Below are 5,473 nucleotides of genomic sequence, written 5' to 3'. Positions count from 1 at the left end.
AGCTCTTCCTTCTGAGCTGGTGCTGCACAAAAAGCAGGAATCTTAATTCCAGCCTGCTGTTGGATTTTTTGGGATGGAGAAACACCTTCTCCTCCAGTGATGGAGCGTTTCTACCTGTGAGCTCCTTCCCACTGGCACCTCCCAGCAATCCCACTGGAATGGATGAGTCCTTAGGAACCCCAGGCTTCCTCATCTTAACAACTTTGTGACAGCTGAAAAAAGTTAAACCCTCGGAGATGAGGGAAAGGACACCAAAAGGGCAAAACTGAAGGAGGGGAGGAAGCAGATTAAAAGAGCGAGGGAGGGAGTGGGGGGAAACAAAAATTCCTTGGCTCGTTCTGAAGCAATAACCAAATAATGTATGAAGGAGATGAAAAATACTGTTTTAATTAAACCCCACGTGTTATTGCTGGCATAGGGCCAGGGTGGGCTGTGGCTCTGTTGGGGCTGGATGCACCTTTATGGCTAGGGCTGTGCTGGGCTGGGTGTCCCCACGGGCACAGCCAGCCTTGCTCCAGCCCCAGCACAGGGACAGGGACAGGAGGCAGCAGGGCAGCTCTGCCCATCCCTCTTGGGCATCCTGGAGAAGGCAGAGGGGGTCCCCAGGCTGTGAACCACAGTGATGGGACATTGATGCTGTGGAGGAGCAAAGCTGGATACACGTGAACCTCTAACTGCCCTCAAGAGCAATTTCCTCCTCTTCCCTCCCACCCTCCCTGTCCATGATAGATTGCTTCTCCTGAAAGATTTAATACATGGCCTGGTTAGCCCCTGAATTTGCTATTTTTGGATCCTTTCGCTGGCATTAATTTGCTTTCTCTCCCCTGCTACACCTCACCCTTGTTCGGCAAGCAGCTCCAGACCGAGCATTTTGAAAAAGTGCTGAGACCTGCAGCGAGTTCAGTTAAAACCCTGACCAGGTGGTGAGTCCAGGGGGGAAAACAGCTGTGGTGACCCCAGCCATGGAGCAGGACAATTCCATGCTCCACCAGCTATCACAGCTGCCCTGCCTCTGCAACAAGGAGCACCCAAGGTGTGTCCAACCATGTCCAACCATGTCCTTCCTCCCAACAGGAGAGAGGAAGGCAAAGGATGCAAAGCTCTGGCAGGAAAGCAGAACTCAGAGGTGACCTCTGTTTAAACACCACTTGTTACAACAACAATAAAAAGAAATCCACCACAAGGCATGACCTCCTTTTATTTGCATCTTCTGCTCTTAATCCCTGACTATTTCCTTCCCCAGTGCTCACCACGCCAGAGAGAAAGGAGTAAAAGAGCCATAAAGAATATTAAAATCACATGGACACATCTCCAGCCGTAAATCTGGGCTTGAGGTGTAATTTGATACAACCCCCCATGTAAGACAAGGAGGCAGCAAAGGCAGAAAAATAGCTTCTAATGAGAGTTTCATGGGGATGCAGCTCTGCTGGCCCTCCCAGCTTCACCTTGACCGCTGGTGAAGGCCCGCAGTGAAAGTCAGGGCAGGGGAGGAATTAATAACCTGTGTCCCTGCAGAGGCAGCTAATGGCTAAATAAGGACTCACAGAATGCAATTAGAGGGAGAAGTCACACCAGGGTGAGGATTACTAAATGGACCATCCAAAATCTGGAGCTGAAGGGTGGCTTTTTGGACAAAGCCTTGGGTTTTTCCTTTGTTCATCCCTTGCTCTTCCCCAAGAGTTCCAAGCGCAACAACACACTTTAATTAATTTAATTTAGCTCTACCAACAGCCACTATTTAGAATATCTCCCTACTTTTGACTCAAGGTCCCTTATACATCCATTTAGGTTATGTTTTTGTCACTGAACACACCTGAGCTGGCTGCAGGAATGGATTTGATGCAGTGGGGACAGACTGGGGGAGGAGAGTTCTGCTCTCAGTCCCACCCCACCAGATCCCCATCAAGGCAACACAAAGAAAAGCCAGCTGGGTGATCTTTTAAGCCAGTATTTCTCACAAGCACAGGGGTTTCACTGAGAACCTTCCCACAGATCATCCCCTTGGCCCCAGCCATGCAGGGAGCAGCATCTCCATGCAGGTGGGTGAAGGTGCTGCACTTTCCCCAGCCATGAGCTCCCCAACAGCAAACACCTGGTTTGGGACCAATCTCTGTGCCCTTTTTTTTTGGTAAAATGAGTAAAAATGTTGTGAGTGAAAAGGTCTAAAAGCTCCTGATTCCCTGGGAAATTCTAACAGACCTCCAGGCACATTGCAATTTCTTATGCAGAAGCACAGTACAGCTGGGAATGCCCAACAGTAACGAGTATTTTGAGTCCACTGAAACCCAACAGGTCTGCAGAGACCCCAGTTTATTAAAATTCATTTGAAAATTAAGATACTTCATATCTTTAGCTAAGCACCAGCTTTTTTTACTCCACCACTGTGCAAAACCACCTGCTGAGCCATTCATCCTCCCAGTCCGTGCCTGGGCTGCTGCGAGCCCCATCCTCTGCTCAGATGAAAAGCAAAAGCCGCCAGTGCCATCAAACAGAGCTGGAACAGGCTCTTAGAGATAATAAAGCTCCCAAAGTCGACTCCTTCACAGACAAACCCCACAGCACTCAACAGCACCGCTTCCAGAGATCAAAGGAGGGAAGGGAAGTGGGATCGATCCGATGTGTTTGTTTTAGAGCCCAAAAGGGGAGAAAAGACCAAGCAATTTGTTGTGAAGTTTAGAGTGAGCTGCTCTTTTGGAGGGCAGGACTTACAGCAGGTGATGGTTCTTGACCTGTGATGCAAAGCACCCCCTTGATCTTACAAAACATTTTGGCCACTTTCTGGATCTCACTGCAAATGGAACACAGGCAGAGCCAGCCACAGCCACAGCACATCACCCACGGGGACAATCAATTAATATTTCATGAGGCTCCTCATGCAAAAAAACCCCTCCCTTGCTCTCAGGTCGCCCCATGATCCCTCCCACGCCGCATCCTCACCGTCCACCCCCGCACAGGGAATCTCTCAGCACTGCCTGGCTGCTCTCTCCTCTGAATTATTTAATGGGAAGAGCCAGGTAGGCTGCAATTCTAACAGCAATAAACAGGGACGTTTATTTATTTATGAGCATATTTCAGCATCTGGGGTGCCCTGTCCTAGCAACTGAAGGCAGCTCTTCACCTCTGCAGAGAGCTGAGGGTCAGGGATGGGGCAGCTTCAGTCTGGTCATTTTGTACAGCAGCACCTTGGCCTCAAATCCACATGGGGCAGAGCAAGGAGGACCTGCCATGGTTCATTTACCATTTTTCCAGTCTCCATTCCAATTTCTCAGCAATTTCCAAACACCAACCCTGGGAAGCAGGGAGGGTGGAAATGTCCCACTCAGAGCTCTCCATCCCAAGGAGCTGTTCCCACCTGAGGCTGCTCTCGGCGGAGATCGTTTGGCAGGCAGATCTGCAAGGAAGTTTTCCTGACTTGTACAAACACCCTTAGGAGTCTAAAGGAGGTGATTTATCCCTTTCTGGAGGGGGATTCCAGCCTCCCAGCACCAGCAGGATAATCTCCCTGTTTTTAAGTCCAGGGATAACACTTGAGTGTTTTAAAAAGCAGGTGGAGTGTGTGACACCCGGGAAACCTGAGCTGCTCCCATCTGCTGTCCCTTCTACGAGGGACTTCTTCTGGAATGGGAAGGACCAGAGAGCCCCAAGCTGGTGCAAAGGAGCTTCTGCAGCTCTGCTGGGATGGACGGAGCTGTGCTGAATCCTCCTGGCCCAGAATGTGGCAGCAAAACATCTCCATGGGGTGGAATCTACAGCCTGGAATTACACCCTGCAGGACTCCCAGCCCCCCAGGCTGGGTGTACAGGCCCTCCCCACAACCCTGTTTTGAAGGGGCCATCGTGGCAATGCACAGAAAACCCCCAGGACACTGATTTCACCAACATTTTGGGCTTCAGGCTGTGCTTTTCCATGCAAGTCTGGGTGTGGGGTTCACAGCCCTACAGCTCCCATGCTTCCAGAAGAGTCCTGCTGAGTTCAGTGCTGCTTCAATCCCAAAATTTCAGACTTTGGCTGTTCCCAGCACAGCATTTTGATAGCTCCAACCTTCCCCTTTTCTTTTTTCCTCCTCTTTTTCTCCAGGAGGAAAAGTCACTCTGTGAGTATGGGATCACCCCACCCCTGTGACTGTGTCCCCTGTCAGCAATCAGTTCTGGAACCCCGGGCCCACCATCCTGAGCACTCCTGGAGCTGCCCAAAGATAACCAGGTGTTTTTCCAAGATTTTGGCACACCACTGAAATCGGCTTCATGGAATTAGGCAGATTAAAGCAGCATTAATTTACCAAGAGGTGGCTGTGAGCTGACCAGGGACCAGCAAAGAGGTGACCTGCAGCTGCTTCTCCAGCCCTGCCCTCAACCCAGGCAGCACCTCCAAGATTTGGTTCCCATCTGTGACACAGGAGCAGCGTCAGGGAATGGTTTTGGTCCAATGCTGTGACATAAAACCACACTATTAATGCCCCAAAATCCATTTATATAAAACAGAAGAGAATCAATTCTCCCCGTGCAGAACGAGACACATCAGAGCATACCAAAAGCTGCTGAATTTAATTAAAATCACACTATTGTGTTACATTACTCATCTCTGGAAAGAAGCACCTCACGCGGCGCCAAATTTAAGACACGTCCTCTGAAAAATTACGGTTTGCTTTTATTTGTGGTCTGGAGCTGGCAGAAATTCTCACAAGATTAATTCTGATGGCAATCCAGCGGGGAAAGAGCGAGTTACATCACCAGATAACGCAAAGATGATGATGATGATGATGCTGATGATTTTGCAGGAGAGCACTCGGCGCAGTGTCAGCGCCCAAGGGTAAGCTGCAGGCCCTGCTTTATCCTCAGCTCAAATCTGAACCGAGCATTTCTGGAGATGAGAAGACAAGAAAATAACAGCTCGTATAATTTTATGTTTCAACACATTATCGCATTTTTAAAAAGCCCTCGTGTACCAATGCCTTGCTTAAGCAAGAGGGATGATTTTTCTCCTCACTTCAGCTCCACATTGATGAGAACAGATGGATGAAATCAAAAGGGGAATACAGAAATGTCTTTCTTGAAGAGAAAGGAAAAAAAAAGAACCCAAACCCTGTGGGGTAACAGCACAACCAACCACTAGGGAATGACTGCTGCAGTAAAGACCTGGGATACATCCCACAGCATCCAACAACATCAACAGCTTCACTTTGGAAAACACCTGATGAAAACACAAATCCTGAAATCCCCATTTTTAATTCGCAGCAGAGCAGCACTATGTGACTTTTCAGCACTCTTGAGTTTTTCTGCTCTACCTGAGCAGCTGCCATCCTATGAAACATGTGCCAAGAAAAATAAATAATTAACCTAAATGGGTCTTTCTGCCTGATTCCAGGCCAGCCCCAGCACTGCTGTCTGCAGGGAAGCACCACCAGCACATCCCAGCCAAGAGGGGCCCAACTGTGCAGCATAAACCAGCTCCAAACAGTCCATTCAAAGGGCCA

At 49.2% G+C, this 5,473-nt stretch overlaps 1 protein-coding gene across 1 annotated transcript in view; it reads right to left on the bottom strand.

The window, feature by feature from the left end:
- Nucleotides 1-5,473, bottom strand: part of VAV2 (vav guanine nucleotide exchange factor 2) — a 129,542-nt gene that overhangs the window by 35,627 nt on the left and 88,442 nt on the right. The gene's annotated exons all lie outside the window — the stretch shown is intronic.

This window comes from Corvus brachyrhynchos, unplaced genomic scaffold (genome assembly GCF_000691975.1).
Source record: "Corvus brachyrhynchos isolate BGI_N302 unplaced genomic scaffold, ASM69197v1 scaffold59, whole genome shotgun sequence".
NCBI lineage: Eukaryota > Metazoa > Chordata > Aves > Passeriformes > Corvidae > Corvus > Corvus brachyrhynchos.
The sequence above is the reverse complement of the archived record's forward strand: the minus strand, read 5'-3'. Positions and strand labels throughout refer to the sequence as shown.